The following is a 15462-nucleotide window of genomic DNA, read 5'->3' on the forward strand; positions in this document are numbered from 1 at the left end:
GATGGCAAAAATCCCTCAACAATCAAGATAAGTAATACTTTAATGCAATATTTTTTAAAAATTGAAAAATGCAAACACTTCACAATGAGCAAACTATCAAGATTTTAAATAAAGACAAGTTCAGTAGTATTGATTTTTTCCTTCTGTCTCAGGCTCAAGTATGACTCAGCAGAGCATTGTGTGCTAGCTACTACATCTTATTGCTTTACATTCATTGTCTTATTCAATCCTCACAATGACCTGATTATTAGATCCCACTATTAGCCTCATTTTATGGATGAGGAAACTAAGGCTTGAATCACTCAAGTCACAGAGGTGATAAGAGGCAGAGACAGAACTTGAACTCGGGTCTCTGGTTTCATAATTCATGCTTTTAAACACTGCCTCATATGCCCTTACAAATATACAGACAGAGCCCCCTGCCCCCGTAGAAGGCTATACCCCAGTGTGGCCGACCTAGAGGTGGGCTCTGCCGGGGGCAACACTGTGGTCCTCCTGGAGGGGTGCTCAGCGCACCTGTGCTCTTCACGCCCATTGCCTCCTGGCCAGAACCTTTGGGGCAGGGGGTGGGGGTGGGCTGCAGTTCTCATCCTACCCTGTAAATTCCATGAGGCTGGGAACCACAGCCAAGGGGGGCTCCACCTAACACCAAAACTCCAGGGTACACTTCACGCTCATTTCATCCATAAGTAGGAAATCCAAGGTGGAGTTCATCCAAATTGTGCTTTTTGCCTGACCCCACAAAAAGAAGGCTCTGTGGTGTTTACCAATATGTCACAGCAAAGGAAACCATGCTGAACGCAGAACCTGTCTTAGAAACATTTGTCATCTTAGGCCCCATCTGCAGCACCAAGCTCTATTTCCGGGCAGGAAATGAAACCACAGTGAGCAAGGTAAATCTTGAGCTTCAAGTTAGCAATTTGGGAGCAGTCATCATCGTCTTTCAGCTTAACTTCTAGCACACATTTGCCTGAGGTCCGGCGGGGGGAAGCGGGGAGGGTTGGGGAGCAGAGACAGTGACCAGATGGGCCTGGGGGCATTTCAACTGAACTGTGCGGTTTGGGTCAAGAATCCACCCATGTACCTTGGGGTGCTGGGGGTTACATTTCTGCTCCCCAGGACAATTGGTTGTTAGTACAGATAGAGGCTTGGGATAGATAACTAGATATGGGGTAAAAAGAAAAGTCAGAATTACGAACTGTCAGTACTGAGAACTGATTTGGAGGTTATCTGGTCCAAGTCTTCATTTTATAGACGTGGAATTAGAAGCCCAGAGAAATTATGTGACCTTAGGAAAGGTCGCATAAGCATTTTTCTGGCAGGCATGAGACATGAAATTGGGTAGATGACATTTTGAAGTGGCAATTTTAATGTAACCATAGGGCCATTTCGATGATGCCTAAAAAGTACTGCTTTCAGCAGCACAACACACACGTTCACTTTATTCTTTGACCTCACCTTATCTATCCCCTTATCTCAGGTCTTGTGGGAAAACATACAGAGATCATTTAGTGATTCCTGCAGTGGAGGCCTTTGGGCAACATTATTGACTATTTCTGTAGCATAAATAAGATGATCTGTAGTAGCACAAAAGCCTAGGGTGTCATGGGTCTTGCCATAAATTAGCATGTCTTGTCTTTGTTTTCAGTTATTTTACTTTTTTGTTTTATTGTGTAGTTTTTTTTTTTTAAAGATTTTATTTATTTATTCATGAGAGACACACACAGAGAGAAAGAGGCAAAGACACAGGCAGAGGGAGAAGTAGACTCCATGCAGGGAGCCTGATATAGGACTTGATCCTGGGTCTCCAGGATCATGCCCTGGGCTGAAGGCGGGGCGAAACTGCTGAGCCACCCAGGCTGCCCATGTTTTATTGTTTACTGTGATAAAAAATTTTCTCTTTTCATACTATGGAAGAAAGAATCTATGGCTAAGGTTTCATAATGTACGTACTTGAGGTATGTCCAACCTTCCCCTCTGCCCCTTCCCCACCCTCTTAATATATATATTAGGTGGACCTGATGAGTTCGTGGAATAGAGAGTAAAAGTTCATGGTATCCACATCAACAAAATGCGAATAATTATTTGTTGACAGTTTCCCGAAGATAGTAAAATATCTTATACATGTAAGATATTATATACACATACATTATATATGACTTATAAATGATACAGTTCTTATGGAACTACCCTGAGTTTTCTATTTTTCCCGTTTATTTGGACTTTGAGCCTTTTTCCAAGGGATCCCCCTGCCTGGACTGCTCTTACCTTCTGCTGGCATGGCAAACATTTTATCCTTTAAGGTCCAACTCAGTTGTTATTACCTCTAAGAAATGTTTCCTTAATCTTTTAGCATAAATGGAACACTCCCTTTTTTGTGCTATCATATGTCTTTGGACATCCCTCAAGTATAGCCAGTCACTCTTTACTTGGAATTATTTATTTAGGGATTGTGATCCATCCACTTCCTGAGCCCAGCATGGTACCTGGCACGTAGTAAAGCTCAATAACCCACCAGAGCCACCTCTGCCAGCAACATGTTCAAGGTAATTCGGAGGTCTGTGGGGCCAGCCAGCCTGAGTCTGCTCACCTTTAAAGTCTATGCGTCACTTCAAAGGGACTCACCTCACAAAACTTCTGTGAAGGTTAATGAGCTTTCACTCTACTCGGTTCCTGAGGGTCAATCTAAATATGTGGAGGAGCCAAGGACCCAGCTTGAAGAAAGCATTTCACATCTCCGACATTATTGCGAGCCATATACAAGTCGGTGTCAGGAAATGTACTCACAAACAAAGCCCAAGATGCAGAGCTTGGTTCAATGGGGGGTTAGACAGCTATGAATATCTCCAAAATGCACCTCCTGGATTTTTTCCAAGACTTGGTGTTATTGGTTTTGCTGGCATTGTTGGACTTCTTTTGGCTAGAGGGTCAAAAATAAAGAAGCTGGTGTATCCACCTGGGTTCATGGGACTAGCTGCCTCTCTTTATTATCCACAACAAGCCATCGTATTTGTCCAGGTCAGTGGGGAGAAATTATATGACTGGGGTTTACGAGGATACATAGTCGTAGAGGATTTGTGGAAGGAGAACTTTCAAAAGCCAGGAAATGTGAAGAATTCACCTGGAAATAAGTAGAATGCTCCATGCTCTGCCCATTTTAATCAGTTATAGGTAAACATTGGAAACTCCATGCATTTTCTACAGAAAAATGGCAGAGAAGTCAGTACTGAATGTAGTAAATTGGCTTTCTTCTTCAGGAAAAACTATACCAGGCTTCTTTGTTATCTTGGGTGATACCATACTACCAGTGGACTAATCGGAAATCCTTTCACCTAGAGATAATGTCCAGCATTAGAACTCCTGGTTCTCATGTTGCTATTTATGTACATAATTAAAATTCTGAATTAAAAAAAAAAAGCTCAATAAATACTGGTTAGGTAAACCATGTCTTCCGGGGCGATGATGCTCTAGAAAGTGTTCTAGCAGCTGCTTCAGTCATAGGAACCTAGGACAACTGGTCTCCTGTTCCCCAGATCCTGTGGAAAGACATGGCAACAGATGTCATGAATCCATATGCCCTTTGATACCGGGAGCACTTTTGCTTCCGATTTTGCCAGTAAGAGACCAAGATTTTGGGTACTGTGCCCCTAGGAAATCATATAAACTTGAGGCTATAAAAGAAAACCTGATTTTTTTTTCAAATGATTTCTAGTTTCCCTCACTATTGCTTTTTAAAAATAAAATACTTATTGAAGTATAATCATTATCCCGTGCTGATTCCAAATTACCTTTTTATGCTGTTACCTCTTCCCATCTCTGTGATTTTATGCTCTGACAAAACATTTGTCAGTCAATAAGTATTTATTGAGAGTCCTGCAGGGTATCTAACATTTTTAACACACATCATACTTTGCTTAAATATTCTCCTGGTTTTATAACTTTGGCTTATAATACAGTCTAAATGAGAAAAATATTTCACTTGAAGGTGTTTAGAAGTTCCTAATCTTGAGATTGGTGCTTCTGATGGGGAAAGAGACAGTCACAATTTATTGGCCTACTATGTGGCAGGAATTATGCTCCAGAGTTTACATATATTATCTTATTTGATCCTTACACCTATTCCATGTGTAGGTGGTCTGATACTGCATTTTATGGCTAAAAAAAAAAAAAAAAAAACAGATTCAGAGAGAGCAAGCAGCTGTAACTGGCAGAGGGTCAGTCCAGGGCTTGAATTCAGGCCTGTCTAGGCTAACATCCACACTGTTTCCTATGCATTATTTTCTTATTTCATTAAAGTACCCTAACGGCAAACATTTGGAATGATTACAACTGAAGATAGATTGTAAATTCCTCAAGGCTGAGACTGTGCATAAAACTGAAATTTGCTTTTTGATGATTTTCACATGTCTTTGTGTCTCTTTTTTTCCCTATACATGAAAGATAGGACTCAAATTGAGATTCCTCCCTAAGCATCTGGAAATGATGTGATGGTTTCTCACTCTCCCTCTTTTTGTCAGTTCCAAAGAACAATTCACAAAACTTAGCCCCAAACTCAAAAGCTACCCAGTGATGTTCATGATTCCAACCACATAGTCATTCTTTTTTGTTTGTGTTTTCTATATGATTTTCATGTATCTTTCTGTTCGTTCTCTCTTTCCCTCTTTAAAACAACCCGGAGCAAAGTAAAACAAAACCCAAAAATCTACACTCTGTAATTTACAAGGTATTTCAAGGTCATTCACTCATTTGTCCATTCAATCAATTGAACAATTTGTTTGCCAATTGATTTTGAGCTCTTTGATATGTCTAAAGTGTGTCTGAGAAATCCCCATCCCTGAGGAACTCTTAGGTGACCATCCGCCAGCTGACTGCAAGATTGTGTATTTATTTCATATTAGTCCTGTGAACAAAGTCTAAAAGACTTCAGAAGAATAAGAAATGAATGTTATTAGAAAGAGGAGAAAAGGGAGAACAACGAAACCAACATAATAGGGGAGTCATGTGAGCTGGGTATTTAGCCATTCAATCCATGAACATGTACTTGACCATCTCCTATGTGTTAGGCATTATTTGAGGCACCAAAAATGGAAACGTGATTATCTTCAAAGAGCTCACAGAGCAGAAGAGGGAAAAAGACATGTAAGCAACTGAGAGATAGATACTAAGACAGATGTACAAATTACAGTGTGACTGCAGAGGGAGGAACAAGCAGGAATTCCTAGAGGAGGTGGATTTAGCTGAATCTTGAAGGATATAAAATATTGATGTTTTGAAAGCTATGAAGGTGTTTTTGGGGGGTAGAGTGAGCAAAAACCTCCATGAAACAGCAGGGCATACTAAGGAATTTCAAGCAGGCAAGAGTTGGAGAGGGGAGTGGGAGCAGATGGGCAGCAGTACAGGATGAGTCCAGGTTGATAGGCAAAGGTTGATGGAACAAAAATGGCCTTGAATGCCAAGCTAAGGAGTTCTTATTCCACAGACCTTGGAAAGCCATGGAAAGATTTTGAAATGAGGGATGATATTTGAATATGTTTTCATCTATGTTATCAAAGAAAATAAATGTTTGAAAGAGAAAATTTAATATTTTTCATATATGTTACTAGAAAAGTTTTTTTAAAAAGTATTTACAATTACATAATAAATTTAAAGGAGAAAATCTTGCAAATAATGAATGTAGTTTTTAACATTTTTAAAAAAGATTTTATTTATTCATTTATTTTAGAGAGAAAGATAAAGTATGCATGAGTGGGGGGAGAAGCAGAGGGAGAGAGAGAGAATCTCAAGCAGACTCAGCCCTGAGTGTGGGGCCCAACATGGAGCTTGATCTCACAAGGCTAAGATCATGACCTGAGTCAAAATCAAGAGTTGGATGCTTAATTGATTGAGCCACCCAGGTGCCCCTGAATGTAATTTTTTAATTACATTTTTTATTTTCAGATAGTTGTAGGTTCACAAGCAATTATAAAAACTAATTTAGAGACATCCTATATACCCTTTACCCAGTTTCCTCCAATGGTACTATCTTATAACACAATGGTACAATTTTACACAACTAGGATATTAACATTGATACAGTTAAAATAAAGAACATGTCCATCACCACAAGAATCGCTCATGTTGACCTTTAATAACCATACACTTCTCCCCCACTCACTCCTGAAAACCTGGAAATTTACTATTTTTTTCCTTTTTTGGATAGTGCTTTGGATGTCACGTCTAGGAATTCTTTGCCTAGCACTAGATCCAATTAAAAAATGGACAGAGGGGACACCTGGGTGGATCAGTGGTTGAGCATCTGCCTTTGGCCCAGGGTAGGATCCGGGATCGAGTCTCACATCAGGCTCCTTGCAGGAAGCCTACTTCTCCCTTGGCCTGTGTCTGCCTCTCTCTCTCTCTGTCTCTCATGAATAAGTGAATAAAATCTTAAAAAAAAAAATGGGCAGGGGGCCTAAATAGACATTTTTCCAAAGGAGATATTCAGATGGCCAACAGACACATGAAAAGATGCCCCACATCACTAGTCCTCAGGGAAATGCAAATCAAAACTACTGTGAAATTATCACCTCACTCCAGTCACCATGGCTAATGTCAAAAAGATAAGAAATAACACGTATTGGCCAGGAGAAAAAGGTACCCTCATGCACTGTTGGTGGGAATGCAAATTGGTGCAACCATTGTGGAAAGCAGTACGGAAATTCCTCAAAATATTAAAAATAGAAATGCTGTATGATACAGTAATTCCACTACTGGGTATTTCCCAAAAGAAAACAAAAACACTAATTTAAAGAGTTACATGCACCCCATGTTTATTTTAGCATTATTTACAACAGCCAAACTATGGAAGCAACCCAAATGTCCATTGATAGATGAATGGATAAAGAAGGTGTGGTATGTATATTCAATGAAGTCATAAAAAGACTGTATATACTCAGTCATAAAAAGAACGAGATCTCACCATTTGCAACAACATGGATGGACGCCAAGCGAAGTAAGATGGAGAAAGATATATTGATCATCTACATTTAATATGGTTATTTATAGGGTTGAGGTCTTGTTTTCTTACTCTTCTGTTTTCCTTTTGTTTTGTTTTTCTGTTTTTTTCCCTGCCTTCCTGCAGGCTATGTGAATGTATTTTAGAATTCCATTTTGATTTTCTTCCATTTTTATATATTTTTATATTGTGATTTATTTTATGCGTGTTCAAAATTACTCATTGCAGCACTTTATCATGGCTGTGCCTTGAAATCTTTGCCAGGTACCTATACCAGATCTTTCATCGGAATGTGGCTCTATTATTTGTTTTTTTACATTCTGTTTGAGATCTTCCTGGTTGTTGATATGATAAATGATTTTTCAATGGAAACTTGAACATTTTCCTGTTATGTTCTGAGATTCTAGATTTTTTTAAACCTGTTTCTGTTGGCTTTTTTGGGTAGGTATCGCATCATTACTATAAGGTGGAGGTAGAAGTCTAGGTCCCCATCTATCCTTTGTTAACAGTTGATCTCTGAGGGGCCTACTCTTTGTTACTACCAGGTAGAGGTGGGAGTTCCAGCCCCTACAGACTATACAGTTAGGGTGACTTTGTTACTACCAAGTGTTGGTGAAAGTCCTGACTCTCCAGTAGGCCTCCTTCCACAGGGGAAGGAGAGGGGATTCTTGTTTTTGTTGGATGGGGGTGGAAGTCCAGGCTCTCAGCATGGACTCTACAGATACAATGAGGATAAGAGTCCAGATGCCATACTCAACTTTCCCTGACACCACCCAATGTGTTGGGGGCACCACCTTACGGCCTTGTGAGGGGAAAGTCTAGCCTCTCACATGGACTTTTCTGGCATGGATGAGGCTACAGATAATTTTTGGAGTTTGGCTGGGGTAAAGTGGTGATAATCCAACAAGTTTCTAGTCTGCTAGGCTGCCCCTGTCCTATTCCTTTGGTGAGAGAGAGGTGGCTTTTGTTGGGGCTTGTTTTGCCTACCTGTTGGTGCTTCTGGTTGCTGGGTTGTTTAGCTCAAAGTCTGAAATATATGAGGCAGAAAGAAAATCCAAGGCACTGACCACTGTCATTCATTTGGGTTCTGACACCTCTAGCTAGTCAGCCTTCTCTCTACCTTTCAGAGTCTTCTTATCTTTATCTTACATATAATATTCAGGGTTTTAACTGTACATAATGGAAGGAATAGATATGTCAAAGTATGTCTACTCCAGGTTCCCTGAAGAAATATCAAACGTAAATATTTTAAATAAAGTTGAATTTTAATTGGAATTTTTTGAAATGTAATTAAATATTTAAAAGTATTTTTACAAAATTAAAACAATGTATAGTCTTAACTTCAACATTCTTTTAGTTACCAGTAAAAAATATTGGTTTTATGCTTCATTCACATACACAAATTTAAGGGTAATATGATTTGTTTAGTATTGCAAAATGTTCCTCAGCTGCTACCTGCATCTGTTGCCACTGTGATCATTTGTGACTACTTCTGGAACTTTATTTTTATTTTTATTTTTACTTCTGGAACTTTAAATTAGAATACAAAGAAAAGGAAGATAAGAGACACCTGGCACTTACTAGGAAATAATCATTCAGTATGCAAGAAGTATTGCATTTACACCAAGAGGAAGGATCTGACAGGTTAATTTGTCTCTTCTCTTATACCTAAATGCCTCTGTTCCTCAGATTCTCCCCATGGCTCAGTGTCTGCAGGATGAAACCCACAAACCTTCATGGCATTCAGATGCAGCTGCCTTTTGTTTGCAGGATCAGGGAAAGAGATGTGAAATCTTTCCCTGGGCCTGAAGGGAGCTAGAAATAAGAGTAGATGTTTGGGAGTGTGGGTTGCTTTATGTCTGTCCTGAGCACTAGGTCCCAAGTGCCAAAGGCGTTCACATGATCTTCCTAAGCATGTGTATGTGTTTGTGTGTGTGCATGCGCTGTGAAGTGTGGGAGCCCCCTTAGGACGTAGGTCCAGGCCGGGGGCCCCCTTGCTTGGAACCTAAGGGTGATATTATCTTCCACTGGGCAAGTTTGGGGAAGCCTTTTCAGTTCTATGCCACTTTCAGGGCCTTCTGTCTCATCTGTTTCCTTATAATCTAGTGTAAGACTATTAACAATGTAAATGAGGCAAAACTAAACATTTCCACATTCAATTGAGAATTAATCCGAGGTAAACACAGATCAGGAGATGGCGAGCATTCTCTCTCTGTAATTTATGGTACCATTTTAATGGCACTGCACCACTGTGCCTCTATATAGACACACTGTGTGGGCAGAAAGGGATATTTCTCTGTCTGAATTATGGGGAGAAAAGAGCCGATTTTTTTTTATGGTCAATTTCATTTTTTCTAACAAGAGTCAAATGCTTGATATGATAATTAAAAATACATCAAGTCATCCAGAACAGTAGCAGTTGTGTGTTTGCTTAGATGGCAGGATAATTGCCAACCCTTATCTTCAATTTTCAGACTTAAATCTCTTTCCCATTTAGTTTTAATTGGCTCTAGGCTTCCATCCATCCTTAACTTTGGGTTCATTTGTTGCAATTGTTTTATCTGAGCGAAGTTGCTCTGCAATGAATACAATAAATCCATGTATCTGATTCATCTTTGTTTTTATGGTTAATATTTAAGATGATAAAACCAGACTCTTCAAAATGTGAAATATAGAAGTAAACATATCCATTTCAGAATTACTTTGTAGATGTCTGTGAAAAGGCATTACTGTTAGGCATCAGCTTATTGAATCACATCTTTAAAAACTCTCCATAAAAAAACCAAGAATTCGTATTTTTATTTCCCCTGCTTCTTAACTCCTGTTGATTTTTTAAACAACTCTTATAGCAACAATTTTTGAAAATGTGCGTCTTTTTGTAATGATTTCTCTTCTTTCCCAAACTGCCAATTAAATAGTGACCTGGTTTGAGGCAACTTCAGCACGTCAGCCTGCATTGATGGTACAGATCTTGGTCCTGTTGAAAGGCTACCTGAGATGGGGAGGGGTGCTATCTCATTAAAGTTATAAACCCTATCTGCAGAAGAATGCACAAGGCTGCTACAGTTTTAGGGGCTTCATGGACATTCTGCAGTTGAACCTAGCTTCCTAAGGGTCTCCTGGCACCCAGGTTAAGCTCTCTGGCGACCTAGGCATCTGCATCAGTAATAATGTGGTAATGTTAAAACATGACCTATATTGTTTATAAGAGCCAGGTGTACTGGTGCTGTTGTGGGGAGTGGGTGGGCAGTAGGGTTCCAAAGCGGCAGAGTCTATTTATTTAGCCATGAATGGAACTAAAGGCTCAGGACTCAAGGACAATAGGCAGAGAATGCTACAAATTAGGAAGTGAGCTTATAAAGAAAAATAAAAGACATCTCTGCTTGTTAATGAATTTGAATTAACGTTATGACTTTAGTGGTGAGACAAAGAAAAAGGATCACCATTTAAAAGCAAGTGTCTGCAAAAACTGGTACTTGTAAAGGAGCCAGCAGGTTTCGGGTCCACAGCCCACTCAAATGGGCTCTGGATGTGTGAAGCCTGGGAGGAAGCCACCCTGCTCTGAGTGAGAAGTAGGAAGAATTCCTGGAGGGGAGAAAGAGAGAGAGAGAGAGACCTTGGTGCTGCACATGAAGGCATGGCCAGTGAGAAACCCCTAGAGAATGTTCGAAAAACAGGACATCTAGTATCAGATGGGAGGTTGCTTGCTGAGCGGTGAGAAAATGTAACCCATCCCTTGTGACCTACAAACCATCAGTAAAAATTCTGCTAATGTGCAATGTTTGTAAAAATAATTGCTTTTAGGCAAGAGGATAGGGTTGGGCAAAGAAGGTGCAGAATTATGGAGAACAGAGAACGAGAATTCAGTGGCGGCCGGAAATTGGAGCCAGAGGTGAGACAGGAGAATAGAGATTCCCTTGCAATTTGCAGAATTTTCAAGGCAGGCATTGGATTTCCCCCTAGGGTATAAAAAGGGGGTTTGAACCAGACAGATGTATATTTTAAGAAGCATGGCGACCCTGTGACCTCTGAGCAAAGGTCATTCGTCTAAAGTGTTTCCCTTTCTAGAGCACCTTTATATTCATTGGCTTTGTTTGTTCTCTTTGGTTCTGGGGAGGGTGGGGGGTGAGGGACACAGGCATTGGCAGGGCTGGCAGGTGCCTGTTTCTCTCTGCTCTGTGAGACTGGCAAGTGCCCAAGGACAGACAGAGTCAAGGAGAAGGTGCAAGAACTCTTTTCGTAAACGTGGTGGCTGGGGTGCTTACTGTAACCCTGAGTCAAAGAAGAATTCTGGTGGGGCCTGAAAATTTGCAAAACATTCTCAAAGCTTTGTAACAGTGCTCCCAGGGCAGTCCTGTCTAGTTCCCAGTGACCAGCCCCGAGGCCCAGAGGTGCAGCTCTACTTTTTCCTGGGAGACGGGTCCCCTCAGAACGCCTGACCCGAGCTGCCCCTGCCTCTGGTAGGATAGGTGGAGGGGGCAGGTAGGCTGTGGTCCCTCCTTTCTTTTTTCCACTCTTGGCTGACAGCTAGGCTCTGGGAAACACTTGGTATGCTGGCTGGGCTTTCCTGCATAAAAGAGCGCCTATACCCACCTCCTTTGCTTATTAGTGTGCCCCGTTCGTGTCTTGCCTCTGGCCAGAAGTTCCTTCCTAAGGAAATTTTTAGTGCTCACTGAATGGACTCTGTGGGAGGGTGGGTGGGTGGGGGTTGGATGGAGGGAGTGGGGAGGAGGAGGACAAGGGGCAGAAGGGAAGGGGAAGGGGAGGCTCAGGGAGGGGGGGCAGGCTCAGGGAGGGGGGGCAGGCTCAGGGAGGGGGGGCAGGCTGCAGTGAGCAGAGCCAAAGAAGGTGGAGTCAGAGATGGAAGGGCCTGGAGGTAAGGTTGACTGGGAGATTTGTTTCATTAGGTCACCCTGACCTGCATTCTCAGGCCCTTTCTTCAAGACTTTTATGTAATATGGCCTCTGGAAACTAATGATGTGTCCCTTTAGGGCAGATAAGGACACAATTTTGGGCGGTGACTGATACTGTATCAGGGATGCTTGCAGGGCCGCAGGGAGCATGGAAGTGTGGGACAGGGTGACTCAGCACTGACCCACACACTGGGGCAGCATAAAGAGTGCGTTCCACATGCAGTGATTCACCCACCGAGTATCTGCTGGGTGCAGGTAATATGCCGGGTATTCAGAGATGAAAATGCACAGCCCCCACTGTAATGGAGCTTACTGCGATTTCTGTTCAGCTGGGGTTTCCAAGTTCTAATAGTGACACCTGTGTCACTGTGTCACCTCTTCACTGCATCCCCTCCTACTTTACCCTGTGCTCCCTCCAACAGCCCAGCCACACTGGCCTCCTTGCTGTCCTTGAAAGACACCGGGCACACTCCCATCTTAGGACCTGGTGCTGGCTGTTCCCTCTGCCATGAATGTTCTTCTCCCTCACCTCCTTTAGTTTGTATTCAAATGTCACCTAGTTCTGAGCACCATATTAAAAGTGTAATGATTCCTCTTCGTGATTCTCCTGATCTTCTTGTCTTGTTCCACCTTTTCTCTCTAAAGCACTCTTCTCTTCCCTCCATACCATAATTGACTTGCTTGCTGTGCTTTTACTATTTAGTACCTGTTTTCACCTGCTGGAATATCAGTTCCATGAGGGAAAGAATCACTGATGCATCCAAGCACCTGGACCACAGCCCATTGAATGCGTCACTAGACTACACTGGGACATCATACTGCACTCCCCCTTTCCCATGCTGGGTGTTCCCATGAGGGCCACATGGGCTGTGCTTTCCTCCACCTCTTCGCCCTCGGCATTGTCAGGCCCTCCAAGCATGCTCGGCCACAGGAGGACCCTTCTTCCAGTGGTAACTGTAGGAAGACCCATGTAGCCAAATAAGAGAGGAGACACAGTGCTAATCTGCCCATTGTTAGGCTCCATCAGGAGCCTAATTGTTGCAGCTTTGAGATAACTTAGCCAAGGGAGTTCTTGAAAGAATGGTTTACATTTGGGGTCCTGGATTCAATTCTAGTCTTCCAAATATGATCTAAATTTCATCCATCTGTGTAGCACTCCTTCTCTTTCAAGATGCTTTCCAGCTATCAGTGGTCACTACTGTTAACTATCTAGCTGTCATGGTAGAAGCCCCCAACTTGTGTGTGTCAAGACTCCAGTTTCCCCAAGTGTTTCTGAAAATCACCAAAGAGTGCTCTCATGTTCCTGAAGTCATTTCGGTTTCTTGCAGCTCCGCCTGACCCAGCCACTGATCACTTGGGCCTGTCGTAACTACTTCCCTAGAGCTCCCTGTGGTATAGGCCTCGAAACGAGAACACGGCCTGGACTGTATCTCCCAAAACAGCTAATTCAGGGCTGCAGGAATTAGGTAAATTTTCCCAAGGACCTGATGCTACCACAAGAAAATTATAACCCATAAAAGGGAAGCTTAAAACTCCATATCAAACGCCAGTGCTTCTAGAGTTCACTGGCCATGTTTCTTCATGGCGGGAGTGTCCATAGTTGTCTACCTCTCTCCTTAGAACCAACCTGCTGCATTGTTCCAGGACTCCCTTCTCTGCTCTGCAAAGGCTTTCCCTCTTCAGTGTCCTTTCCCTGAATTCAAGCCCTTAATCACAACTCTGATGTCAGCCAAACAGCCCCACTGGCCTTTTGTTTGTCACTCCTACAAGTCAAGTTTATACCCAACATGGGGCTTTGGTTCTTGGTGACTGCTCTGCCTGGCATGCTCTTCCTATAGATCTCCATGTGCTAAGCTCCTTCTTGTCATTTAGATCTTGACTTAAATGACACCTCCATGGAGAAGCAGTCCTGGGCCCTCAGTTGAAATGAGCTCTTTAGTCTAACACCTTGGTAGATTTTCTTCTTGGTCCTCATCATCATTGGAAAGGATCTTGTTTAACACTGGTTTGCAGCTAGTTTCTTATCCCCTTGTGCTTGTGTCTATGTCCCCAACATGAAATAGAATGTAAGCTCCCTGATAATTGGAACCTCATATGTTCTGCTCACCCTTTTAACTCCAAGCCCTAGATTATCACCTGGAACCTAACAGATAACCAGGAGATGTTTGTTGAATAAATGGATGGCCAGACCCTGTCAAATGGGCCTCATTTGCCATATTTTCTGATTTTTCAGGAAACCCACATTTTAAGTGTCATCCTCCAATGTGGCAACAATTTAAAAAATTAAAAGTATTGTGATAGTCAAATAAATCCTATCAGAAAGGTTATTTGTCCTGCCAGCTTCCAGTCTGAGGCTCTGCCTCAACTGGTGCAGACACCATGTGGGGTTGCTCAAGGGTGAGGACCTTTAAGGGAAAGAGGCGAGAGGAGAGAGGGAGAAGCTCCTCTTCTCTGGGAAGGCTATGATTGTCAGGGAGCTCTTCAAAGAGTGGGAACCCCTGCTCCAGGCCCTGGCAGTGTCTCTGGGAGATGGCAAGGTTTTGGAGGGGGTGGCACACCTAACAAGGGCAAGACCCTATGCCCCCAGAGGGATTGGGCTCTCAGTCTCCCTCTTTCATTCACAGCAAGGTTAGATCTCAAGGTGTCTTGTAGAGGACGCAGTGTGGGTTGCAGGGGCCTCTCGAATATTCGGGGGCCCAGAAGCATCCTGAGGCCCTTTGCACAATTCTGGGGGGTGGATGGGCTGCAGTGATGATAGTGGGATTTCCCACCAGCCTGGAGTCAGATTCAATGAAAGCAAATAAAGCTATGTGACATTTCTCGAAAAACCATGTTTGTAGACTAATAGTCTCTTCATTACTTCAGATTTTGTTTTTGTCAAAGTGGGGAAGACAGCTGGGAAGGGTGTTGGGGAAAGGATAACAAACAGACTTCACACCAGGACGGGGCCCTCATCCTAGGGTCCCCTTAGATTCTCTGGGGTCCCTCTGGGCAGCATCCTCCTAGATGCATCTCCTGGCTTCAGCCCCTGCATGCCCAGCCAGAGGGAGGGTCCAGCTGGCTCCCAGGCTGTGTTCCCTAGGAATCTGCAGCCACAGCATTTGCCACATATGTCGTAGCAGCAGGGATGAGGTTGAGGCATCAGGGGCCTCTTAAGGTCTGGATGAGGGACAATCAGTGCCACATTTACGGCATCCACGACTGTTGTCCTCAGCACCACCGGCTTGTGAAGGGAAGTTCCCAGGCTCTGCGGGCTCTGTCCTTTTTTGGAAGAGAACAAAACTCTTCCTGACTCTTCGTGCCCCAAACACCCTCCTCCTCCACAGCCTTCCTCCTCCGTGCCCTCCCTAGAGAATGAAGCGCAGAGAAGGAAGCTGGCTGGCTGGAGCTGGCAGATAGGACAAGACTTCAGTGCAGGGAACTTCCCGCCAAGTGGAGCCTGCTGCTCGAGGTGGTGCCACCACTGCCAGGTAGGTCGAAGGACTTCCCTCTGGCTGAGTCTCAAGAGGCAGGTGCACCATGCACCTCACACACTCCATGTCCCCTCGCCCACGGACA

At 43.0% G+C, this 15462-nt stretch overlaps 1 pseudogene; it reads left to right on the forward strand.

Annotated features, from left to right (window-relative positions):
- Positions 1-634: 634 nt before the first annotated feature.
- On the forward strand, positions 635-3567 carry LOC140634738 (MICOS complex subunit MIC26 pseudogene; annotated as a pseudogene).
- The last annotated feature ends 11895 nt before the right edge of the window (positions 3568-15462 follow it).

The sequence above is a fragment of the Canis lupus genome, chromosome 6, assembly GCF_048164855.1.
Source record: "Canis lupus baileyi chromosome 6, mCanLup2.hap1, whole genome shotgun sequence".
Classification (NCBI taxonomy): Eukaryota; Metazoa; Chordata; class Mammalia; order Carnivora; family Canidae; genus Canis; species Canis lupus.